General features: G+C 37.5%; 1 long non-coding RNA gene across 1 annotated transcript in view; it reads left to right on the top strand.

The window, feature by feature from the left end:
- Positions 1-27,862, top strand: part of LOC141498324 (uncharacterized) — a 343,106-nt gene that overhangs the window by 113,237 nt on the left and 202,007 nt on the right. The gene's annotated exons all lie outside the window — the stretch shown is intronic.

Genomic DNA, 27,862 nt, shown 5'->3' with positions numbered 1-27,862 from the left:
ATACCAAAACATATAAAGAGGAAAATATTCCTGTTCCTTAGATTTTTCTGGACCTCAGTGATGGGCATTATGCATGTCCTAATTCTGGCCTCTGAATAACCATAGAGTATGGATCACATTTTATCCATGTTTCTCAACCTCCCATTGTCGTATTGTCTTTTAAAACATTTTATTAGGGTAATTGTGATGACCAATGGGTTTTATCCTCTACCCAGTTTTTCCTGAATCTCTTTTATAATAAAGAGTAGTTTTTCTGTCCATATTTCTAACTATAAATAGGAGTGACCTTGAATCTCTCTGCAAAGTGCTATCACAGATAAGCTGTTAGGTGGCAGAGCAGATAGAGGAGCATCTCAGGAGAACATGAGCTCAAATTCAACCTCAGACACTTGATACTTATTTGTTGACCAGCTCAAATCACTAAATCCATTGCCTCACAACCCCCCCCCCCCCCGCAAATAAAACAAAGTAATATCAGAAGATCATAGATCTAGGTGGACCATCTAGGCTGACAGGCTGATCTTAACATATAAGGAAACCATGATCAAATGACTTGCCCACACATTAGAGGTAGGATTTGAACCCAGGTCCTATGTATCCAGCTCTAGAACCATTTCTCCACTCTATGACCTTTGACTAGTCACTAAGTAGACACCCATGATAGATGGAATACATTTCATGCACCATAGCCACCCACTCCACTGTTTATGTGAAGGCAAACTGTCCTTGTAGAAACAAGAGGATATTAGAAACTGAGGAAGTTGTGGGAGTAAAGAGGGTACAGGTATTTGTCTAAATATGTGAGACACTGAACTGCTGATTCTTCCTCATTGAAGAGGCTTATTTGAAAGGGTCAGAAGGTATCCTGTTGCTGCCCTGGTGACTGACCCAGATGCAGCACGTTAACTGTGTCTTTGGAGATACTCCAGTGGCAATGGTCTGGGGTAAGGGATTTGGGGGTTATATAGGAGTTATTTGAAAAGATGAGTACATCACAGGAGCTTGGAAAGTTGAGAAGGATATATAACATGATTACAACATTGTAAAGGAAGGCAACATTGAACAACTTCAGGATTCGGATTCACTACAAGCCCAACATGACTTCCAAAGACCAACAATGAAGCATGACTCTACCTCTTGGCAGAAGGGTATGGACCACATGTAAGAGATACAGAATGGTACATACATTTTCAGATGTAGCCAAGATACTGAGGCATTAAGGTGAGAGAACTTCTATTGGGATTGGCGTGAGTTAGTATTTAGTGAGAGAAATGCAGGGAAAAAGCATCAATTAAAAATACAAAGACGAAAATGAACAGCATTCAGAAAAGGAACTCACAGTAATTCTATTTCTACACTTGTTACATTTAATACACACATTAAAAGTAATTGTATATAAGAGGTAATTGTTTCGTGTGCTATCTTCTTTTCTCATAATTTGTATAGTGAAATGTTTGTGTTTTTTGAAAGTTTGTTAAAATGATAATTCAACAGAACTTTTTTAAAAGGAAAGTGTATCCAGAGAATCAGGAGAGGATTCAGGGACTGAAAGAAATCACAGCTAAGAAAAATTTGCAACTGTGGGGACTAAACACTCATTAGTCCTTGATATAGGCCTGTGGGTGGGAGTCAACATCTAAATGCTGTGCACCACCACTCCTCTATGGCCAAGACGGAAGAAAAGGCTTAGGAAGTTTTAGATTAGTCTCATATCAGTTGTCTGAAGCAGCCATTTCTTAGCATCCTTCAACTTTTGGGGGAAAGATAATGTTGGTTTGGGGAAAAGATTGACAGGCTGACTTTAGGCATGAGAGTTGTGGCTCACGAGAGGCTGTGACTGCCAGTTTCACGGATGAGGATCAGAGAAGAGAAAAGTGGTTGTTGTTTTTTAACCTGGGTGAAATATCAAGCTGTATCTGTAATCTCACTGGTTTAGAACAGGAGTTTTTCCATCTATTGTCTTGGACCCTTTTGTCAATCTGGTGAAATAGGTGGAATGGCAGTAGAGAGAGCACTGGGCTTAAAGTCAGGAAGACCTGAATTCAAATCTGCCCTTGGACACTTAACACTCTGCGTAAAATGAACTGGAGAATGAAATGGCAAACTACTCTGGTATTTTTCTCAAGAAAATCCCAGACGGGGTCACAAAAAGTTAGACGTGAAGCCACTGGATAATAACAATGCTTGTTGCCTACATTCACAATCGAAAGATGCTAAATTCCAGAAGTCTGTGAAAATAAATGTATTTTTTCCCCATCCAAGTTCATGGATAGGACTCCATGATGGACTTGGACTCCAGATGAAGAATCCTTGATGTAGGGCATTCCCAGTTAGAAATCCCCTCTGGCAATGTAGAGCTACTTCTACTTTGTAATTTATATAGTCAGAGAGGTTCCCTGAGCCACTAAGAAATGTCTTGCCCAGGGTCACATAGGCAGGATTTGAATTTAGGTCCTCCTGTGTCCTACATTGGCTCTCTGTTCAGTTTCCTCTCTTATCTCTTGGTGATTTATATTGAATACTAGACTCTATCTCTAGGAAAGTGAATATTTTTCATGATTATAATCAGAAGCTCACCCTAAATGCATCCAAATAAAATAAAATGCAGCCAAATAAATAAATGAAGGAATTCTCCTTCAAGAAAGCTTTCCCTGGGGTGGCTAGGTGGTGCAGTGGATAGAGCACTGGCCTTGGAGTCAGGAGTACCTGGGTTCAAATCCAACCTCACACACTTAATAATTACCTAGCTGTGTGGCCTTGGGTAAGCCACTTTACCCCATTGCCTTGAAAAATCTAAAAAAAACAAGCTTTTCTTGCAGGCATGGTTGAATTAAATGATCTCTGAGATTCCTTCCAGTACTAAGATTTTGGAATTCTGGGACACATGGTATCTGCTGAGCTTCTGTTCTATCTAGTTACAAGAAGAAGCAGGAACTGCTGGGTCACTTTTGAGAACTTTTAGCACTCCCTGGTCCTAGGATTGCTATGACTCTGTAGTCATCTCTTTGTGACTGTCTGAGCCCCACTGGAATGTACTTGCAAAGGAACCCACTAGATAGAACTCTGCCCCTTCCTACTGATTTTTTTCCTGGACTTGAATAAGAAGAGGAGGTATGTTGTAGCTATTTTCAAGTATATGAAGAGCTATCAGGAGGAAGAGAAGTTGGCCTAATTGCCTGGCCCCCAGAGAGGAGAACCAAGAATGTGGGTGAAAGTTGAGAGACAAAGTCAAGTTCAATTTAAGAAAAAAAACTACCCCAAATATTCACAGCCAGGTGAGACAGTGGATAGAGTACTAAATCTGGAATCAGAAAGAACTGAATTCAAATTCTGTCTCAGATTCTTATGAATTGTGCAGGATTTTGGGCAAGTCACCTAACTTCTGCTTGCTTCAGTTTCCTCAATTGTGAATGTGGATAATATTAGCACCTACTTCCTATTGTTCTTATGAACATTAAATGAGATATTTGTCAAGTGTTCAGTGTAATGTTTGGCACCATATAGGCCCTTAATAGATGTTTGTTTTCCCTTCCATATCATTGCATCCTTCAAAACCCAGTGTTGCTACTTAGATATGCTTTCTTTTCTATTGAAGGTCTTTCTCCTTTTTTTTTTGCTTATAGAATGTGTTGCTTAGCAACAAAATAGAATTATTCAGTTTAACCAGGATGGATCTTGGACTTTGCAACATAGGGTGCAATGATTTTTTTTTCATTTTTCTGGAGACATTTATTGAAATTAGCACTTTGTTTTCTGAGGTTTAGAAATCCTAGGTAGTTTGGGTTTGTAGTAGAGTATTTAAGGAGATTTTATTTTGTTTTGCTTTTGACTTGCTTTCTTCTGGAAAAAGCTATCCTTAAATTGTTTCTACATAACCTGTTTTCAAGATCAGTATGATTCGTTTGTAAGGAGAGCATGTTTTCATTATTGCTTTATATTTTTTCTTCCAGAAAAGAAATTATATTTCTTTTTCTTATATTTTTTTCTTTTCTATCTATAAGTGATATTTACCATTTTTTAAAATTTTTCCATTCTGTTAAATATTTCTGATGTACAGGCCATACATTCTACCTTCATGATCCTTATTTCCATTTTAAAACATTTGGGAACAGCTTGCTGCAATTCCATGGTCTTTCCCCTGGTAACATGCAAATGCAAGTTTCAACTTTCATTTCCAAAACCTTGAGTTCCAAATTCTCTCCCTTCCTCACACCTCATTCCTACTCACCCTAATATTGAAACAACCTTGTATTCCTGGTATAAATCCAACTTGATCATAGTGTATTATCCTAGCAATCACTTTGCAAATATTTTATTTAAAATTTTTGTATCCATATTCATCAGGGAAATTGATCCAAAATTTTCTTTCTCTGTTTTTGCCTTGTCTTGGTTTAGATATCAGCACCATATTGGTATCATAGAAGGAATTTGTCAGAACTTCTTTACCTATTTTTTCAAATAGTTTAAATAATAGAACTAATTGTTCCTTGAATGTTTGGTCCAATTCATTTGGGAATCCATCTGGCCTTGTCTTCAGAGATATTCACTAGAGGTTGGTCAGTGTCTTGGTAGTGAGCCCTCTAAACTTAGCTGGGAAAGTCTCCAAACAGTAGACATAGCCTCTAATTAGTTCTATAATCAGATTTGCTAGCATGGTAGGACCAGGCTGCATTTTGTTTCAGGGGCATAGAAAGGTTTTTTCCCCTGGGGAGTTTGTTGATGGCTTGTTCAGTTTCTTTTTTTTCTGAGATGGGGTTATTCAAGTATTTAATTTTTTCTTCTTTTATTCTGGAAAGTTTATATTTTTGTAAATATTCATTCATTTCACTTAAATTGTCCAATTTATTGGCATACAGTTGGATAAAAAAGCTCTGAACTTTTCTTAAGAACTTTCAGATGCCTTTGTGTAAACAGGTATTCATTTTTGCTTTACAATATTTCTTCAAAGCTATTTGGACAAGTTTATCTGGTCAAAAGACCAGATATTACCTTCTATTATTAATTTCTTCCATGTTGATTTACCTTTAAATTGAGTATCTTCTTTCTAGTCTTTGATTTTATGACTTTCTCTTCCCTGTCTATAATTTTCTACCTCTTCCCGCTTTGATATCAATTACCAGGGTGTTTGGACCTCAAAGTTGCTTATCTTTTCTCTATGCTGAAGAATTCCCTGTGACTTCCCAGGGAATAGAACTGTCTCTAGTTAGCTGCCTGTTCTCTTTCCCTTAGGTTTAGTGGAAAGTCAGCCAAACATATTGATATTGAACCTGAATTTCCTCTGTTCCTTATTTCTTTTTTTTAAAGGAAAATTATTGTTGTTGCTGTTCATCCTTCATTCTTTTGTTTTTGCTTTTTAAAAAAATCAATATTTTATTCCCCCCAATTGTATATCAAAACAATTTTCACCATTCATTTTTACAAGATTTTGAATTCTAATTCTTTTCTCCCTCCTTCTCCTCCCCTCTTCCTAAAATGGTAAGCAATTTGATATAGTAATTATGCAAAACATATGCTATTATGTAAAACATATTTCACATTAGTCACAGTTGTGAAAGAAGAAACATCAAAAGGAAAAAACCACAAAAAATAAAGTAAGTGAAAAAAGTATGTTTCTATCTCCATTTAGGGTCCCTCAGCAGTTCTTTATTTGAATGTAGATAGTATTTTCCATCATGAGTACTTTGTGAAGGGCTCTATGTTCCTCAATTCTATGATTGAGTAATATTGCCGCAAAGAGAACTGCCAAATTGACATCCTAGCCAGAGTTAGTTTCTGTCTTTTGATTTTTCATCATGCAGGGAGTGACATGGGAACAAAGCTGAATTCCGCTACAAGCCTATGGGATCGCTTAGGTAGCCCTGCCGGAGCACAGTGATCAAAGAGAAAGGGAATGAGGAGTGAGGTTAGAGATCTGCCTTCTCTACTCTTCGTTCATCCAGGTTTTCATTTCATTAAATTTTTGTTTCTTGGGTATGGAGACACCTGAATTTTTTTTTCACATAATGTCTATTTGAGAGATGTTGTAAGAATTGGAGTCTTCCATTTTGTTGATCATGTAACCTAGAATTTTATCCCAGTGTTTCTGAACCTCTGTAATTATTCAGACCCCAATCTCTGTTCCATTCTCCCAGTGTCTACTCCTTTATTCCTCTCTCCTTCAACCCAACCCTTCCAATGTTCCACTGTAAGACTACTCATCCCTTCTACTGTGGTCTCTGGAATGCCCTCTCTATAGGTAAGAAGTTTTATTTTTATCTTAAATATTTTTATTGCTATTTCTCTCTGTCTTCTTGTTTGCCCTAATAACCACTCTTTCCAAGTTGTACTTCATGAATACCTTCCAACTCCCTGGTCAAGGTAAAGGAGCTGGATTCCTCCTTGCTCACCCCTGCTACATCTAAGATCTTCCTCTCCAACCATCACTAAATAACTTCATGAGGTTTGCTCAATCCAGATTTAACACTCAGTCAAGGTTCTGGTTTCTGTTGTCTATAGACTACCAAGACCCTTTCCTTCTCTTTTTCAGTGAGTTCAGTTCCTGATTTCAGCCTCTCTCTCCTCCCTAACTCTGCCATCATACTAAGGAAACTCTATCATGAATCTTGATGCTCTCTCCCTCAATTTACTAATTTGCCATGACCTATTATTTCATTTTATCTCAGTTATATACAAAGATGTTCCTAGTTTTGATCTTTCCATCACCCATAAATAAACTATTTCCATATTCATGAACTCTGAACTAATCTTATCTGATCTAAATCTGTTGTCATACCATCTCTCCCTTTGCCTTGCATTTCTGGACCCTGTTGCTCATCTTCATTGTGATTTCCATAAGCTCCACCACTCATTCATTTCCCAAGCCATCAGACCAACATTGTCTATACCCTTCTCCCCCACTGTCACCTCTTGGAGAACCAGCAAGGTTCTATATCATCTTCTTACCTTTACTGCTCATCCATTATTCTATTGCCTATCTTGCCCTGTCAAGCCTCAGTTTTTGATTATCTCTAACATGCTCTGCTTTAATTTCTATTCATGTGCTACTGAACAAAACTAGAAAAAATTATAAATCTGTGTTGACTAGGTCCAATATGAATTTATTTTCTATAAACTCAACGGAGCCCTCACATGGCAAGGTAAGCCTTATCCCTAATCCATTCACTATCACATTTACCACAGGGCATTTTCCAAACCCTGTCATCCCTCCCAACCTCTTGTGATGACCCAGCTCATGAGTGGTAGAGACAAGACATGAATTTGCTTCCCTTGACATTTGTTTTTATGTCTTTTTTGTTGTCTTGTCTTCAGAGAAGGTTTTGAGGCCCCTGGATACTTGCAATCATTAAAATCTGATTTTGAATCCTACCTCCATCGAATACAAGCTGTATGATCTTGGGCAAATGACTTGACAGCTCTCAAATTCAGTTTTATCATTTGTAAAAAGGAAATAATAATAGCCCTGGCTTCACAGGATTGTTGTGAAGAGAAGCTGACTTTGTAAAATGCATTGCAGTCCCTGGGCATGATATAAATGGTCTCATCTCCATGACATGATGAGGCTTGGGACTTCAGCACATTGTTCAGATCTTTAAAAGAAATCCCTTCTATGTATCTGACAACTTTCACGGAGAAAGAATTCATTAACTTATTAGCAGCCCATTTAAATTTGGGGGAGTTCTAATTATTAAAAGACTTTCCACTTCCACTGGGTTGAAATCTGCCTTTCTCTTGATAATTTCTATTTCTCACTCCTCGGTCTTCACTCTGGGGCTTAGGGAAATGAGTCCAGCTGTTTATCTAGTTAGTGGATGACTCTTCAAAAATATTAAGAAGGCTCTCGGGTATCTCCTAGGTCTTCTTTTTCCTCTAGACTCAATGGCCCGTTCATTGACTGAAGCTAGAGGAGGAACTATGTGGTGTAGTAAAAATAATAACAAGGTTATAGTCCCAGGACTTGGGTTCGAATCCTACCACTTCCATTTTTTCTTTGTGTGTCCATGGGAAAATCAATTAACCTCTAAGAGCCTCAGATGAGTTTCCTCATCTGTAAAATTAAGAGAGACAACTGGGCGAGATTTCCAGGGAAACTTCGTTTGTAATCTTAAAATGGTAAAAAAGCAATAATTTTTCTTGCCCCAGAAGGGCTGAATTTTGCAACTCTGAATGATAAAATATAGCTGAGGGAACCATTAAGATTGTATTGCTGTTACCATTATTACATATTTGCCATTGTTTTGTCCTTTGGCAGTCACTGGAGGGGCTGTGTGGTAGGTATTCCTTTACATTGTCAGGCTCGATGCATTCACAACATTCATCATATCTTGTAGCATTGCTGATGGATCAGAATCCTTATCCATCTGGTTTCATTGTGAGTTCGGTAACAATAGCTTTAAGAAGAAAAGAAAGGGAAAGGAGGGGAAAAAAAGCAATTCAATCTAAACAGATGTTATATGAAATACTAGTATGATATGAAGATGATGAAATGATAAATATGTATCTATTGACTAGAAAGCTTTGGCTGAGAAGGTGCCAATCTTTTTGACTATTTGGCATATGGCAAGGAAATACTGATTGGTTGAACTCTGTGAACTCTTTCAAAATTCTAGAACATTTAAGACATAGGAGAGCCACCTCCTAAGCCTAGCAGATGACTGACATGTGATAATGTTTTATTGGAGTGGAAACATTTCCTGGCTAATTCAGTCCTTTGATCATCTGGTGGAGGGAGAGAAAAAGGAATTGGAAAGTAAAAGAAGATTAAAGGAGATGAAGGTGAAACTGTTTGCCAGACTCGGCCTTTATCCTTGGAACTTAAAATGACTTTAAAATGCTAATGGCAAACTGAATTGTGATTTGACTTTTGGACATTAGGTGAAGATGACAAAAAAGAGATCACTATTCAGGACTGGTTTAGCAGAAGGAACTCTGGATTAGGATAATAATGATAATGTTTTAAAATTTGTAAGAAGCTTTCCAAATATTATCTCATTTGAGGGAATTATAACAATCCAGCTATTATATAATAATGATAATAATAATAATTCCAGGCCCTATGCTAAGTACTTTACAATTATTATCTCATTTGATCTTTATAACAATCTTGGAAGGTAGATGATGCTATTATCCTCTTTTTACACATGAGGAAACTGAGGCAAATATCATTTAAGTGATTTGCTTGGGGATACTCTGCTTGAGGCCAGATTTGAACTCTAATCTTCCTACCACCTAACTCCAGGATATTATTGTCCCATTTTATAATGGTGGAAATGGTTGGGAGGTGGTCTCACAGCTAAAAAGTTTTGAGGCAAGAATAAAACTTGGGTCTTTCTGATTCCAGGTCCAACACCCTATCTACTGCATCACTTAGTTGTTTGGAGACTAGAATTTTTGTTTCAGCTCTACAAAGAACTTGCTTTGTGAGTGCAGCAGTCTTACAACTTCTCTGTGTGTAATATTCATGTTTGCAAAAATGGGAAAATTGGATTAGATGATCACTCAGACTGGATTATTTAAATTTGCTTTACCTCTAAATTATTAATTATATTTTTTACACTGGCAAAATAAAACCATTAGACATTCCTATTCCTTAAATGTTCTAGAAAATGGAAATTAGTCTCTGACACTCCAGCAGTCTGCAAAGTAAACAATTAAGCAAAACTAACAATGTCGACTTCATCTGAGAATGTATGCCTCATTCACATCAGTAGCACTCTACTTTTAGTTGTGTATTTTTTAAAAAAGATTTATTTCTAATTTTTTCCAACCCTTACCCTCTCATTTAGTTCTCTAAATTTTTCCTCTCTTGGTCAGGAGCTGAATAAGTTTTATCATTAATCCTCTGAAATCATGGATAGTCATGATATTGCTCATAGTTCTCGCTGCTTTTACAAAGCTTTCTTTTTTATAGTGCTATTATTGTATAAATTGATCTCATGGTTCTGCTCATTTAATTCTTGATCAATATATAAAAGTCATCAAAACTATTTTTCAGTACATTGATGTGATAAAATTAAAAATAAATAATTTTAATGTGATAATTTTAAAGCACTCCCCTCAGCATTAATTGTAAAAGTTTTTCCATATTTCTTTGAAATCATCTGCTTCATTTGTTATAGCACAATAATTTATCATATTCATGTGCCACAATTTATTTATCTACTCCTTGAATGTTGGATATTCTTTTAGTTACTAGTTTCTATGTGTGTGTGTGTGTTTGCTACCATAGAAATAACTATTATAAATACTTTTGCACACATAATATCTTTTTTTTAGTTTTTTTTTTTTTTTTTTTTGCAAGGCCATGGGGTTAAGTGGCTTGCCCAAGGCCGCACAGCTAGGTCATTATTAAGTATCTAAGGTCACATTTGAACTCAAGTACTCCTGACTCCAAGGCTGGTGCTCTATCCACTATGCCACCTAGCCACCCCCCAACCTCCATAATATCTTTTTATAATTTTTTGTTCTTTTGGATGTATAGACCTAACAGCAGTACAGATGGGCATGCAAGTAATTTTTTGTATGAAATTTCAAATTGTTTTCTAAAATGGTTGTGCATACACACAGAGACAAAAATGCTGTACCAACATACCTATTTTCTTATAGCCATTCCAGCCTTAAGAATTTTCCATTTTTGTCATATCTTCCAATCTGAGGAATGTGAAAAAGAACTTTAGAAAGATTTTTATTTACATTTATCTAATTAGTAGTCATTTGGAACATTTTCTTAATATGGGTAAAAGGGAAAAAAGAGTTAACACCTTGAAATAAACAAAGTTTTGAGGAATATCAAGAAGAAAAGATATTAGAATAGAATGGGGGAAAACAGCAATTACTTATCATAACGATGAATGTGAATGGATAAGCTCACCCATAAAATAAGATGTTAGCAGAATGGATTAAAAAGTTAAATCCAAGAAAATGTTGTTTCTGAGAGGCATACTTGAAAAATAAAGACTCACATGGAGTTAAAATCAGGGGTTGAAGCAAAATTGATTATGCTTTAGCTGAATACACATACAAACCCTGGAGTAGCAATTATAATTTGAGACAAGTCAAAGCAAAAATAAATTTAATTAAAATGAAAAAAGGGAAACTTCATTCTTCTGAAAAGAGAAGGAAGAAAATAATATGCTTTTATAATACCTACTATGTGATAGGCTGGGTTAAGTGCATTTACAAAAAAAAATCTTATTTGAGTTTCATAACAACCCCCAGGTTGGTTCTTTTATTATCACCAGTTAACAGTTGAAAAAACTGAGGTAGACAAAGATTAAGTAATATGTCCAGGATTACATAGTTAGTCTCTTTATTTGTTCTGCCACAGTGATTGGGGAGCTGAAGGTCAGAGCAAAAAGCTCTTTCTATAGTCTTTAGAAAGAGCTCAAACTCTCAGGTATCTCTTCGTTTTTCACCAGCTGCTCTGTTTGGTTTTAACTCCACCACAAGCAACGTGGTAGGTATCTAGGAGGCACAATAGATAGAATGCCAGACCTAGAGTCAGGAAGACTACTCTTTCTGAGTTCAAATCTGGCTTCGGACACTATCTTAATCCTAATTGCCTTACTTACTCATTTGTAAAATAAGCTTGAAGAGGAAATAAGTCACTCCAGTGGCTTTGCCAAGAAAACCACTCCAAATAAGGTCAGAAAGAATCAGACATGACTGAAAAATGATTCAAGAACAGCAAAACATTATCATGATGCTCCTGTGCTGGGCATCCCCCATTGCTCCCTTTTAATTTGCTTCTGTTTTGCGTTTTTGCTTTATAAGTTCCTTGAGGGACTTTCTTTTTTACTAATTTATATCTTCAGTGTGTAGTACAGCATCTGGCATGATGTAAGTGCTTTTAAATGTTTACTGTATCATATAGTAAGTGCCTGAGGCCAGGTATGACCTCTGATCTTTCTGATTCCAGATCCAGTGCTTTTTTCACTGGGCTAACAGCTTCTTCTATGGGGATAAAAACATATAATAATTGACTTAAAATCTTAACATATACATTGAGTAACATAATTTCTAAATACTTCAAGGGAAAACTAAATGAATTACAAGGAGAAATAGACAATGAAACTATAAAATGGGAAACTGCAGTTTTAGGAAAATCTATTAAAATATGAAAGGAGTTAGACTTAAATAGAATTTTAGAATAATGATTGACCTTTGGCACTTCATGAATAGAAATAAAAAGGAGTATACATATTTCTCAGCTGTGTAAGACTCCTTTATAAAAATTGATTGTCTTATAACAATACCTCTCAAATAAAAGCAGAAATATTATATATTTCCTTTCTAATCATAGTGAAGTAAAATAGAATTAAAATGAAATATCTGTGTCAAAAATGAAAAAGAATACATTACAAATGAAAAAGAGGCATTTCTAGTATTTATTTTGCCCAGTTCTATGCTAATAAAGCCAACAACTTCCATGAAAGAAATGTATAATTACAAAACTATATAATACTCATTTACATGACAAGAAATAAATAATTTCAGAAGAAGAAATTGAGTAAACTGTAAATGAACTTTCAGAGGAATAAATTCCTGCACTAGATGAATTTATAAATGAAGCCCATCAAACATTTAAAGAATAGTTCCAGATTATTTGTTTTAATTAAGTCTATTTTTGCTTTTGTTTTTCTCTGATATTATGATTTTCATCCCTGTCTATTTTACTTCAGTTCAGGCATATTAGATTCTTCCCTCATCTCCTCTTGTAAATAACACCCATTTTGCTATTTCTCATCTCCTTCACCTTCACAATCACATGATGTTTATCTTTCCCTTTATCTTGTTTTCTTCTATTTATCCTTCCCTTTTTTAACCCTGTCCCCTCCTCAGAAGTCTGTTTTTCTTCTGACCACTACCTCCCCAAGTTATTTACCTTTCTTCTTATAATACCCCAGTTTCTCTTAGTCCCTCCCCTCTTGCCTATTGGATAAAATAAATTTTTATACCCAACCATGTTTGTTCATATTGTCCACAAAAACAAACACACACACACACATATGTATATATGTATGTATGTATTCTTCCCTCTTTGAACCAGTTCAGATGAGAGTGAGGTTCAAGTATTGCCCACCATTTTCCCCTCCATTGTAAAAACTCTTCCTTATGCACATCTCTTTTGCATGATAATTTTCTACATTTTTCCTCTCTTAGCTAAGTGGGACTGTAAGTAGACCTACAATCATGAAGATCTTAGTTCAAATCTGGCCTCATACACATACTTGTGTGACTCTGGGCAAGTCATTTAATCGCTTTTTGCCACAGTTTTCTCATCGTTCTTGATCTGGAATTTGGCTATAATATTTCTGGAAGTTTTCTTTTTGAAATTTCTTTTAGGAGGTGATCAGTGGACTCTTTCCATTTCTACTTTGCCTTCTGGTTCTAAGAGAGCTGGACAGTTCATCCTTTATAATTTCGTGAAATATAGTTAGATTATTTTTTGATCACAGTTTTCAGGTAGTACAATAATTCTTAAATTATCTTTCCTTGATCTTTTTTCCAAGTCAGTTGCTTTTCTTGAGATATTTCACATTTTCTTCTATTTTTTGACTTTGTTTTGTGATATCTCATAGAATCATTAACTTCTATTTGAACAATTCTATTTTTAAGGAATTATTTTCTTCATTGAGATTTTGTATCTCTTACCATTTCAACAATTCTGATTATTTAGGAATTATTTACTTCATTGTTTTGTGCATCTTTTTACCTAGTTATTAGTTTTTTTTCAAAATTTTATTGTATTACTTTCATTTCTTTTACAAGTTTTTCAACTACCACTCTTATTTGAATGGAAACTCTCCTGAGTTTTAGTCTTGGGTTTCCCTGTCATCTTAGTAGCTTTTGATGGTCAGGTTAATTTTTGTTTTATGCTCATTTTTCCAGCCTATTTCTACATTGTAGACTTTATTTGAGTTGGAGGGGCCAGGGATGATGGGCCTTAGCTTTAGTCTTTTGTGTCCTTCTACTGCTTTGACAGATAATTTTTTGATTTTGCAAGATGGTATGATCCAAGGAGATTTGGTTAACTATAACTGTTCCTCTTCAACCTGAAACTGTGATTCAAAAACACAGAAATGGACAAAGGAGCTGCTATTTGTACCTAATCCTATACCTAGTGCAGGACCTACACTTGGGTTCCCTTTAATCTCATTCTGATCATGTGTTCAGTGTTCTTACTGTCCTTGTGCACTATGTGCCATCAAGCTGCTATTGTCATGCCTGCCTCCAAGACTTACAGCTTCCAGATACTTTCAGATAGCCTCCACCTATGTCTATACACTCATGCCTTTTTCTGCCCTTCTAAGCTGCCTTGGGCTAGGAAAGTGATTCATTGTGACTTTTTGTAGGTTTTCTTGCTCAGATTTTTCTTTGACAAATATAAAAAACATTTCTGAGAGGGTCATATTGCCAGACTTTGACAAAAATTCTCATTTCACTCTAAAATCTTGGCTCTACCTCTTCCTTCTACCAAAGTATAATTAAATATTAAACAAATTATTTGTAAAAATTGGTAACTTTCCCTTGACAAACTTCTGCATAATTCGTTATTTTTATCCTCAGACTATAGATACAATTCATTCAATCCAGTACTTAAAACTCTATGAGCTTTATGTGATCTGGCAGATCTTTGACCTCACTTGCGTCCTCTCTGAAGATCCAGGAACCATGAGCAGACTCCACACTAGGATGAAGAACTCAGAAGAGGACAGTCTAGAATTGTGAGAGTGAAAGAAGATACACGATTAATCTTAGGTGACGGTGGTTGATGCCTGTGAAATATTACAATATTCAGAGGAAGGGTGTGTTGAAAGAATTCTTTATTAATAATGATAAAAAGACATAGGCAAGAATTTCAAAGCATGGTGCAGTAAAAGAAGACTAGATTTGGAGACCTGCGTTCAAAATCTACCTCAGAAACTTCTTAATCTATGTAACTTTTGGGTAAATGATTTAACTTCCCTAAACTTTAGGTTTGTTCTCTATAAAATGAAGACGTTGGACTTGATAGCTTCTATGAAGGATAAAATGAAGTGATATTTCTAAAGTGCTTAAAAACAATCTCTGGCACATAGTAAATATTAAATAACTTCTTGTTCTCTCTCTAAATTTTGAGCTAAAATTCTATTTTTTAAAAAAAAGTAAAATGAGGGGTGGCTAGGTGGCACAGTGGATAGAGCACTGGCCTTAGAGTCAAGAGAACCTGAGTTAAATCTCATCGCAGACACTTAATAAATACTTAATTGTGTGACCTTAGGTAAGTCATTTAACCCCATTGCCTTGACCCCCCCCCAAAAACCCCCAAAAAGTAAAATGTGAAGGTTAATGCATTATGAAAGAGTACCCATGACTCAGTAGTTATATCTGTGACTCCAAAACTAGTACTATACTTTGTTTGCAAGATGATGGACATAACAATTTCCTCATCTGCCTGCTATTTGACTTGTTCCAAAGATTTTTTTTTGACCCTGACATCCAAATTTTAATTCTGAAACATAATTATTTTATCCAACTGTGTGAAAATAGTCTGTGAATATAGCTATAAGAATTAATTATAAATAAAATAAATAAATAATAAATGAATATAAAAAATCATAGAAGCACAGCAACCTCTCCTAGAACGATTTCTACCTAAACTTAGTTGAAAATAATAAGAATGATTTCAGAGTTAGTGTAAAGAAGACTGTACTTCAGTTTCCTCATGTCTAAAATGAGAAATTGAAGGATCACATGAAACCATATTTATAAAGCCTGGAGTCAAGCAACTAGCAAATGTCAAAAACAGGATTTGAATCAAGACCTTTTGATACTGGATTTAGCACTCTTTCTGATATAATATGTTGCCTTGAGCTAAACATCTAAGTGATTTTTTAAAAGAATTCTTAAGTAGTCCTCAACTGATTTTTTTTAAACCCTTCTGATTCTTCTTAGGGGAAAAATATTTCTTACTTCTGAAAAAAACTATATTCCTGGAAAGGTCTTTTATTCCCACAAAAGTTTCTGGTAGAGCGGGAAAAGATAATGAAAAGAAGTCTGAGAATCTTGGCCCTTTATTACATAGAAATGGGAGAGAATGAATAGGAGATAGGGAAGTGTGGGCATGGGTACACATGTTTACAAACAAAATCAGAATTGTGAAATTCTGGAATGCCATTGTTGACTGTTTGGGATCTGGCAAAAAGTGATGACATCTCAGCTTTAGATTGTGTAAATCTTGGCAGTGAGAGGCAGTGCAGTTCAGTGGGAAGAGCCATGGATAAGGAGGCAGGATCTTTGAATGTAATAATTAACAGCTAGGGGTGGAGGAGATAGAGTCCCAGGTCTGGAGTCAGGAAAACTTGAGTTCAAACCTGATTTACTGACTGACCTCAGACAAATTTGTCTACCTCAGTTTCCTTATCTGTAAAGTAAGGAATAATAATAGTATCTACCTCTGTGTTCCTAGGAGGATCAAATGAAATTTTGTAAAATGCTTAACCAGTGACTGGCATATAGAAGGTGTTTAATAAATACATATTTCCTTCCTTCTTTCATTCCTTCATTTCTTCCCCCCTTCCCCTTCCTTCCCCCTTCCCTCCTTCCCCTCCCCTTCCCCCCTCCCTCCCTGCCTCTCTTCCTCCCTTCCTTCCTTCCTTCCTTCCTTCCTTCCTTCCTTCCTTCCTTCCTTCCTTCCTTCCTTCCTTCCCTAAAGAGATCAGGTAAGATCTCCTGGGGAAGCTACCATTTCAGCTCAATTTAAAGGAAGTCAGAACTTTTAGAAGGTCGGAATGACGAGGGTCAAGCATTCTAGGTATCAGGGACATCCAGGGCAAAGATGAGGAGATAGAAAATCATGCCCATGCGTGGAGCGGAGTGGGCCTGCTGTTGGGGAGGCCCCAGCCTATCTAGAGCTCACCTGGCCAGGCAGTCATTGGCTAGGACCAGGGCCAGGGCCAGGGGAGGACCGGCCAGCTGGTAACTTCTTATTTTAATCACTCATTCTTGCTAATAAGGAGCTAAGCTCAATCATGTCTGCAGAGCGTTGTCAGCACCCTGTGTATCTGGTGCTCTGCCCCATTGGCTGTAGCTTTTGGTCAAGTGTCTGACTGGTCTCAGCTGGATCACACCTCTCTCAGACTCCGTCTCATCATCCCTAAAATGGGGTCCTTCTATTCTTCCCACCTCACAAGGCTAGTAACATTCAAGGAGGGCTAAAGAAAATGCTTTGGAATCCAGCAAGTGTTACCCAGATGTAAGGGATTATTAGCAGCAGAAGTAGAGGAGTTGCCTCCTCCCTTTTCTAACTCTAAACAGACACTGTCTTCAAAGGGTCATCTTGTTTTTATTTGTTTTCCCAGATGGCTGAAAAGAAACCAGTAAAGGTGGGACCTTTAAGATGTATCCAAGGTTGCTTTATTCTATTAATCCTCAAAGCTCAGGGCCTAGGCTCATCTCCAAACTTCTTTCCCTGTACATATGTGCCCAATGACAGAATCTTGAAGGGAATTTGGAGATTATTTCAATTCATTTTTGAATAGAATTCCTCTTTATGACCCTCCCCCCATCCCCTGCCAAAGTGGTCATCCACAGAACTGTCACTTCAGTTGGATGGTGGTACCTTTGACCTAGGGTACCCCATTTCAGAAGCCAGTAATAACCCTTAATAGTGCATTTGGATAGCTTTCTTCCCTCTCTCTCACTCCAACAGCTATGCCCTAGGTGAGATTTCTTTTCCCAGTTCTCCTTGCTCATTGTTGGTGACTTTTCCAGCTTGTGTTGTTCAAGGTTATCTGCTCATGGGGAGTGGTATTCTGGTTTAGCTTCTCATAATCCCCAGACGAATTTGTCTCAGAAATGTAATTCAAGGGCATGTTCCATGTTACTGATCTCAGGACTCTGGCTATTGCTCAGATCAGCCAGCCTCTGATTAAAAATTCCCATGATAGGGAACCTACTCCAAAAAAATCTCCCTCACTGGGTAAAGAAAGACCATCACCCATTATATCCCACAAAGTATTTTCCTAGGGCAGAGGCTGCCATTGCTTGCTGGTTCTAAAGCTCCCTATACCCCTTGAATTTACTTCATCTAATTTTCACAAATATATAACTAATAGATAACTGATCTATCTATAACTAATAGATAGATAAATTATTAATTAGTTAAGATAAAGGAGAGGAGGTCAGGTAGAGTAGATAGTAACCTGAACTTTTATTGGAGAAGAGCTAGGTTTAAATCTTGTCTTTAATGTTTATGAACTGTATGCCAATGGGGTAATCATTTAGCCTCACTGAGTCCCCCAATCTACACCTCTATAAAATGGACCAATAATAACTCTAGCTCCCACCTTACAGGGACGGCTTGTGGTTCAAATAAGAAAATATCTAAAGTACTTTTATATAAATATAATAAATCTCATATTAATATTTGTTAATTATATTAATATATACACACATGGATATTGATTAATTATTTACATATATGTGGATCGATATATATATATATATAGATAGATATATTTACATTTAAAAATAGCTTGACTATCTTTATTGTGATGCTGTTGATGGAAGCTTAAGCTGAGCAGGAGGGGGAAGGGAGGACCTCAGAAGAGAAACTTTGTACAGATATTCCTGAGAGCATAATTATAATTATTTTTATAGTTCCTAGTTCCAGTGCTTTAAGGTTTACAAAGCACAATAGTGCTGGACCCTGTGTTTTGCAGGAATCCCAAGATGCTTCAATGACAACCAGTCAGATAGTGATTCAGTGAGGCAATGATGAGGGAACAGAAGGGAGGAGAGCTGATACCAGGGGAGAAAGGACCTGGGACTCATCACAAACACAAACACACACACACACACACACACACACACACACACACACACACACACAGTGTCTATATGTATAAATGTAGATGTTTAGACACATATAGAGTGTCTATATTCACACAGTGTATTCTCTCTATATAATATAAACATGTATTACAAATACAAAGTGTGTATATTTATATATACCCATATTTCCATATATGCTCGTGTATGTGTCTAGATTGGTACTAACTCAGCTCAGTACCTGGTATTAGGATGAAATGAAATACTCAAAAGTCACTCATTACAAAGAAATTTAATTAGTTACAGTAGGTGAAAAATATTCAACTAGAATATTCAGAAAGGACATTGTGAGTTGATTGAACTAATCAAAGTTTCCATTTGATGTCAATGGTCTATGCTTTTGTCTCCAGAACCAACTGAGTCTGGACAACAGTTTTCTTCTAAAGGAAAGCTATCCTAATTTACATGGTGGCAGGAGGTTAAACTATTTCTCCCATCACACACATCTATAAATAATTGAGTGACATCCTTTATTCCTCATGATTACCAAAGCAGAGAGATGGGACCATCCCCAAATGCCTTGCTGTAACTTCATGCTGCTTGCTGCCATTTTATGAGTTTTTTTTTCCTTTCAAGGCTGCTCTTGATAATTTTGTTTTAATTTTAAAATATTTGATTGAAATCTTTTGTTTCTATATCACACCAGTGTATACCCCTTAGCCTAATTTTAAACTGCTTCCCAGGATTTCACCAGTTAGGTAATTAGTGTATCTAATTGTCTAACTAATGAACCCCTTCTCAAACAATATTTTTTTCTTGGTATAATAACTTGTATTTGACATCTTCAAGCTTTTGGTGTCTTGTAGCTTTCTGCTCAGGTTTATATAATCTCAAAAGTTTTCAGTAGTGCAACCTGTGCAAGCAAAAACAAAACAAAACAGACATTGTCCCTCACTTATTATAGGCAGAATAAAACTTACCCATATTATACATAAGCAACTATTCACATTTGTCCATTACTATTTTTAAAAGTTCCAGATTGGGGCAGCTAGTGGTGCAGTGGATAGAGCCCTGGAGTCAGGAGGACCTGAATTCAAATGTGGTCTCAAACACTTAATAATTATGTAGCTGCATAACCTTGGGCAAGTCACTTAACTTCATTGCCTTGCAAAAAAAAAACAAAAAAAGCTCCAGATAAAGTCTGCAAATATTTCACAACATATTAAACAGTATTCATTACTAAGTAAAAAAGAACACATGCAACAGAAGCCTCAAGTGTTTTCCCATTGACTAGTTTACAGCTCAAAGTCAAGCTATTTTTAAATATATATAGAATATGTTTATATATGTATAATAGTAGCAAAGGAAACCAATTATATTGAAGAACAATGATCAAAATTTATCTTTAAAGCCATGGATGTTAGGTCAAGAAGCTCTGTACTAGATGAGCTCTAGTATCTTCTGATTCTCAATCCTACGATACCATATGGGTGCAGTGGAGTGAACACTGGGCTGAGAGGCAGGAGAACTGGCTTCTAGTCCTGCTTCTTCTGGTATCTTGCTACATTATGCTTTGTGGGGGTTGGATGAAATAAAAGACGAAGGAAGGAAGAGAGGAAGGATGGAGAGAAGAAGAGGGAAGGAAAGAGGAAAGAAAGGAGGGAGGGATGAAAGAAGGAAGGAAGGAGAGAGGGAGGAAGGAAAGATGGAAAGAAAAAAGGAAGGTAAGAGGGAGGAAATGAAGGAGAGGAAAGGAAGAATGAAAGGAGAGAAGGAGGGAATGAAGGAAGGAAGGAGAGAGGGAGGGATAAAGGAAGGAGGTAAGCTAAATGCTAAATAGCAGACATGGTGTAAGTACTTTTACAAATTGCATCTCATTTTACACCCATACTTACCCTGTGAGTTAAGGGTATTGTCCCTTTTGCAGATGGGAAAATGGAAGCCAAGAGAGGTTAAGTAACTTGTCTAGAGTTGCACAGTGAGGAAGTTTCTGAGGTCAGACTTGAACTCTGGGCATTCTGACTCCAGCCCAGAGCTTCCTCTACTCTACCTCCTAGCACCCCCAGTGGATATATGATTGATCATCTAACAAGGAGAAGGGGAAGAGGGGTTGCATTCAGTCCTCCGTGAAACTGGCACTTGGGTCTGTGAAAGCTTCAAATTTCCAACTATCTGATGAGTAACCATAAATACACACACACACACACACACACACACACACACACACACACACACACACACACTGCAGAGACAAAGAGCCAACAAAGAACCGTAAAAGAACCATAAAGGCATTTATAACCTAATCACTATGTGATCAATTATGCAAATTCCCTTGGAAAACCCCTCCTCCTCTCTGAGCTCTTTTCTCCTTCCCCTCCCCATCAGTGATCCAGGTCACCTTGAGACTATAACAAACCTCCCTCAGATGGCAGGTTCTTTCCCCAATGGTTAGAGATGATGTATTCCTTCTTTTTTCTTTGGGGTGGCAAAGAAGCAATGGAAGAATGACTAGGTATGGGTGATATTCAACACAGATCTTAATTGCAATAACTTTCTTCAACAATGCCCGCCCCCTTAATCTGTCAAGGGGATCGCCATCCTCGTCATCCAGAGCTGCCATCTCAGAGTCATCTTCAAAGACTCACATTCCCTCCCACTTACCAGTTTTTCAGTTGCCAAATCTTGTTTCTGCCTATACAATCCTTCTCAGTCTGCACCCTTCTTATAATTATTAGTCCAGTTGTACATGGAAGAAGCTTATAAATAAGCAAATATACACATATTGAAAGTTCTTGCTCAAATTTGTTTCCTTTAATAGATGGGATGCGTGAGCAAAGATGTTTTAAAGAAGCTAGTGTTTAAGGTCCTTCTTAGTTCTAAAAGTCTGTCACACTAGGGGAAGAAATCACATCATTTGCCTTGGCTTGAACTCTCCTAGTGAGGACTGACTCCACAGGATCATAAGCTCAGAGATGGAAGGAATTGTGAAGGTCATAAAATCCAACCCCCTTATATTACAGATGAGGAATCTGATGTTCAGAGAAAGTGTCTGCCTTGCCCAAGGTCAAAAAAAAAAATAACTGGAGAAAGCTTTTATGATAGTCCATTCAAACCAAAGCATTATTGATTGTGGAACCCTTGAAAAGGAATCCAAGAGCCCTTTAGATATGAACCCCTGGGTGCTCTTCTCATGGAATGATTCCAGGTAAACTTCTTGCTCTCTACTATTCCCCCTACAACCTCTTTCTCCCTGGAAAGTTAATTAAACCAGTAAGGCTATCTTGGAGAGGCTGGCTTAGGGAGCTCTTCAAATAAGATTTTCAGACTCAGAAGGTTCAGCTACATCTAGGGGAAGCTATCTGAAAATGCTGGTATTTTATCCAACTGCTATTGTTTTTTGGAGTTCACTCCCATGAAAAACAATTCTTCCTTTTTTTTTTTCTTTTTTTGGCATAAGGCAATGAGGTTAAATGACTTGCCCAAGGTCACACAGCTAAGTGTCTGAGGCCAGAATGAAGTCAGGTCCTCCTGACTCTAGGGCTGGGTCTCTATCCACTGTGCCACCTAGCTGCTTCAGATAATTCTTTTAAAAACACATGTAATTGGGCCCTGGATTCAGGAGGACTTGAGTTCAAATGTGACCTCAAACAACTGATACTTCCTAGCTGTGTGACCTTGGACAGGTCACTTAACCCCATTGCCTAACCAAAAAGAAGAAAAGAAAAACCATGTAGTTTCCAAATCTGTCTCCTCTCCCCTTAGGCAATTGATTTCTTCACTGCAAAATGAGATGTAAAATCGATTTTTCATCCCATTGATGATTAAAAAATAATAGCAACATATAATAATAACATATTTAAATAGCAAATAAAGATTTACAAAGTACTTTACATAAAAATTTCTCATTCAGAAGCTGCAATGTGTCTATAAAGTAGGTGCTATTATTATCAAATCCATTTTTATAGATGGAGAAACTGAGGCTAAAAGTTAAATGACTTGCTCAGGATCACATAGCTCCTGTGTGAGGACAGTATTTGAAGTTACTCCCTCCTAAATCTGAAGTCTAGCCCTGTATCCACCTCCACCACCCTCTGATTAAATAATATTTTATAAAAACAAATAAAAACAATTTTATGTAATTTTGGCCAGTCCAAATGGCTTGATGAAAATACCACTTGCTGGAGCAGACCATGATCTAGGCCAGGGATTATGGGGCAATTGGAAGAGTTGGTTTAAGCTTAGTTCTTTGGTGAAATTCCTTATTTAAGGCTAGAACAGGAAAGATGGGACCTCTGTCCCCCAACACCCCGCTCCCTTGCCTGGATGCAGCACAGCACCCCCTGGAGGGCAGAAGGACTCATTCCCACTGAAAAAAAAATTTGGCTTCATTTTTCCTTTCTGACAGCAGTTTTGGAAAATCAACAAGAGTTTCCACACGCAGGAAAAACCCATCGCTAAGAGCCACACGTTGCTTTGATTTATTCTTCAGGCCCTTAACCCAGCGTGACTTGAAAAACTACTCTCAGACAAAATCCCTGGATGGTTTTCTTTATGAATTCTCTCCCTAGGTAGTTGGGACTCTGAGATGGACCCTATCTGTCTCTGGCCCCAAGTGGGGTTCCTGGCCCCAGGCTGGCCATCACAGGGAGTAGAGATGCCCTGAATTTCTCAGTGACAGGGGAAAGAGAAATAGTTTGATAAAGAGCAGCCTAACCTTCCTCCTCCTGCTAGTAAAGCCTTTGGAGAATGGAGGAATGAGCCATTAAACTCCCTTCTTTTGCCATCTCCCAAAGATTGCAGCCAGTCACGAAAAAATCAAAAACAAAAAAACTGTTTTAGCAAATGAGTGGAAAGAAAAGTGAAGTATTTTTGGCTCCCTTGTCTCTATTTTCTTTCCTTTTAGCATTGTGTATTTTTGGTCTCGACTCACTACTGAGAACTACTGAAAGCCCCAGCAGTTGGTATCGGTCTTTGGATGCCTCAACTGGGGTTAATTGCCACCAACCTGAGCCCTGTTCCTCTCTTGGGAACCTATGATTCTGTTATGGGGCACCCCCCCCACAAGAAGAGCTATTGTCATCAGAGGTCAAATATAAGACTTCTCCAGTGTGTTCATCAAGGAGAAAAGATTTGGGAAACTCCCTGGAAATGCTAATAGTAGCCAGAATTGTAGTGGTATCTTCTGGCATTCTGAATCACTATCTCCCTGTCTCTATCTCTCTGTTTCTCTGTCTCTCTGTCTCTGTGTTCTTTGTCTCTGTGTCTCTTTCTGTCTCTGTTTCAGTCTGTCTCTCTCTGTGTTTCTGTATCTCTGTCTCTATGTTCTTCTGTCTGTCTCTATCTCTGTTTCTCTCTGTCTCTATCTCTTTTTGTTTCTGTCTCTCTGTCTTCTATGTCTATCTCTAACTTTGTCTTCTATGCCTATCTCTGACTCTGTCTTCTTTGTCTCTGCGTCTCTCTTATCTATTAGTCTGTCTTCATCTCTGTTTCTCTGTCTGCCTCTATCTCTGTTTCTCTGTTTCTGTCTTCTGTCTCTGTCTGCCTCTGTTTCTCTCTGTCTCTGTCTGCCTCTGTTTCTCTCTGTCTCTGTCTTCTATGCTTATCTTTATCTCTGTCTTCTGTCTCTGTCTCTGTCTCTCTGTCTCTGTTTCTCTCTGTCTGTCTCTGTCTTCTGTGCTTTTCTCTATCTCTGTCTTCTGTCTCTGTCTTCTATGCTTATCTCTCTGTGTCTTCTTTGTCTCTGTTTCTGTCTCTATGTCTGTATCTGTGTCTGTCTTCTATGCCTATGTGTCTCTGCCTCTGTCACTGTCTTTCTATCTTTGTCTCTGTCTTTCTGTTTCTATTTGTTTCTCTCTCTGTGTCTCTGTATCTCTTTGTGTCTCTCTGTCTCTGTTTCTATTTGTCATTCTATGTCTCTGTCTCTTACACACACACACACACACACACACACGAACATGCACACACATGCAAAGACATACATAGTAACCTTGTCACTGATGGATTTAGTCCCACAAATACAGTGCTCTGGCCCTATATGATGAGTCCTGGATGGCTCCATCTGCTGCTGTTTATGGCCAATTCAGCCAAAAGTAGGATTTGCCTTTGGATAACCAATGGTGACATTGGACATGTGGCTTTGTCTCATGAAATTAGAGGCATCAGGATGTGGTGGAAGGAGCTCCTGGATTTGGAGCCAGAGTGGTACTTTGGTATAGCACATGCTTTGGCTCATTTTCTCTGGGCAAGGTAGGCTATATCTTTTCTCTCAGGGTTCTTGCACAACTGGGTGTCACAGTGGATAAAGTGTTGGAATTAGGAAGATCTGAGTTTAAATCCAGCCTTAGATACCCTGAGTAGCAGGGTGACCTTGGTTGTCACTTCACTTCTGTGTGCCTCAGTTTCCTCATCTATAAAATGGGAATAATGATAATGATAATACTTTCCTCTCAGAGTTGTTGTAAGGATCTAATGAGATAGCCTAAGTATAGTGCTTCACAAACCTTCAAATGCCACATAAATACTAATTATTGTTCTTGTAATTATTATTGCCGTTGTTCTAGGGAACCCTGAGAAGTTTTGTTGTGTCTCAACTCTGTTGCCCCTAGATACTTCATGTAGGGAGATGGCATTAGGGATACTGCACATGGATAGAAATAGCATGAGTTTGGGAATCAGAGGTTTGGGGTTCAAATTCAACCTCTGCCACTTTTGATCTATGTGAACTGGGGCAAGTCACTCATTTTCTTGAACCTCAGTTTTCTCCTCTGTAAAATTAGGAAGATGAATTAGATGGCCTTATGAGATTCTCTTCTGGGTCCTAAATCTTTGGTCTCTGCTAACTGACCTGTACATTTTGGGAAAATCCCTTCATTTCTCTGGCTTCAATTTTCCTCTTTTTTTTAAAATGAGGAGATTGGACTAGATGACTTAGATGGTCCTTTCCAGTTGGAATAGCTATTATCCTGGAAATGGTTGGGTCTGGATTAGAGTAATCTTGTTTAGTGGGGAATCAGAGACAGAAGTGGGTACCTCTTTAGGCTTTTTGGTGTTCTGTTCTCTATCAATCCAGTCAAATTCATCCTCCTGAACTGAGCTGTAACTAGGGTGGTGTGATGGTGGTTTTGCCCCACCTTGCTGAAATTTATAGGGCAATGAGAAGCACTAGTACGTTTTCAGAAAGTAGAAGCATCTTACATGAAATGATGCTGAGTTAAGTGAACAGAATCAGGAGAACATTGTACATTAACGGCAACATTTTATGAGGATCAGTATGATGGACATGATTCCTCTCAGCAGTTCAATGATCAAGGACAATTATAGAAGATGTGATAGCGAATGCCATCCACATCCAGTGACAAAACTATGGAGTCTAAGTGCAGCTCTAAGTATATTATTTTGACCTTTTTGGATTTGTTTTTTGTTTTTCCTTCTTATAGCTTTCCCTTTTTATTTTGATCTTTCTTTCATAGTATGACTGAATTGGAAATATGTGTAACATGATGGTACTTATAAACCCAAAATCTGATTGCTTATTATCCTAGGGTGAGGGAGGGAGAAAATGTTACAAAAATGAATGTTGATAGCTGTCTTTAAATATGATTGAATAAAAGAATAAAATTTTAAAAGTAATAATAAAAAGTTAAGTAGAAGCACCTGAAATTACCTCTAGTTTAGTGAAGATGGGAAGCCACCAGGTGATTCTCACCCCCAGATGAGCTCCTCCCTGCCCCCATCCCCACTGTTTCCTATGCCAGCTATAGCCTCTCCAAAGATGACCTTCCAGGACCTGAATATCTCTGCCTGTGGAAAATAGTCTTCTGGGATCTGAAGGGACTTTTTCTTGTGATAGCCTGATTCACTTCTTAGGGTTTCTTTCCTTCTTCCTAATGATTTGTCTTAAAATTTGATTTGAAGGTTCCTTTAGTGCTGTTTTGCCCAGGAAAATTTTTTGGTATTTATTGACTGGGCCAGAACTGCTCTTATGGATAGGCCCTTGGTTAAGCAATGATTAGGGAGACACTGAAAAGACTACCTCTAAAATCAGCACCAGTTCCCCCTAATCTGCTTCTTAAAACTCCAGAAATTTATGATTAATTATTTATCTGAGTACTTTTCACTCTTCAGAGCCCCTATAAATCTATAATGGAAGGAGTAATATTTTAAATAATTATCACTTATTGAAGCTTCCAAGAGTCTAGGTGGCTAGATGAAGACCTTCCAGGTAAATGAATGAATGAATGAACCACCAATTAGTATAATTTAAATGCTGACCTAGGTGTTGGTTCTATAAGCAACAAAAGTAAGTTAGTCTTTGAACTCAAGGAATTTAGGAATTTATATTCTAAGAAGCAAGAACAGCATATAAATATATATACATATATATATCCCTTACCTAGCTGCCACTTATATGGAGTGGCAGCTAGGTAAGGGATTTTTGGGTTAGGGAATTGTCCAGTGGAGCCATTGGGAAAGTGTTTTCCTTCCTTTCTTGAAGGTTGATTTGATTACTCTTCCCAAAGCAACTGTATAGAAAGGTTGAATGAAGAAAAGTGGCGGCAAAGGCAAGGGTATTTGTGTGTTTTAGGAGGGTTCCTTGGAGAATTCAGGAATAGCATAAAACTGTAAAGGGATATTGAAAAGAGCATGAAAGGGGACCCCAATATAAATTTCCCCTACATCACAATTTTGCCTTGGACTAAGTTTGTGGCAAAAGCCCACAGTCACTCCATTCTCTATGAATCCCTGGAATTGAGTATGGGGTCTGGGTAATTCTAACTTCAGAGGCATCCATATCAAATCTGTTTTTTTTTAATGTTGTCTTCCCTTATAAATCAGAGATTAAGCAGAAAATAGACTTGACTTCCTCAAGCCTGGATAACCAGGAACATCTCATCTTTATAAAAGAATGCTGAAATGGACACAGCTAAGCACTTCACTAGTGGATTTTGGCTGGTCATACTAAAATTACTCTAATACGTTAATGTGTTTAGGATAAGGTATGCCAGACATCTATTGAATGTTGGAGTAAGTTAAAATATGGGGGAGGAGTGAA

The sequence above is a fragment of the Macrotis lagotis genome, chromosome 1, assembly GCF_037893015.1.
Source record: "Macrotis lagotis isolate mMagLag1 chromosome 1, bilby.v1.9.chrom.fasta, whole genome shotgun sequence".
NCBI classification, from domain to species: Eukaryota; Metazoa; Chordata; class Mammalia; order Peramelemorphia; family Peramelidae; genus Macrotis; species Macrotis lagotis.
This window is presented reverse-complemented; position numbering and strand designations above follow the sequence as displayed.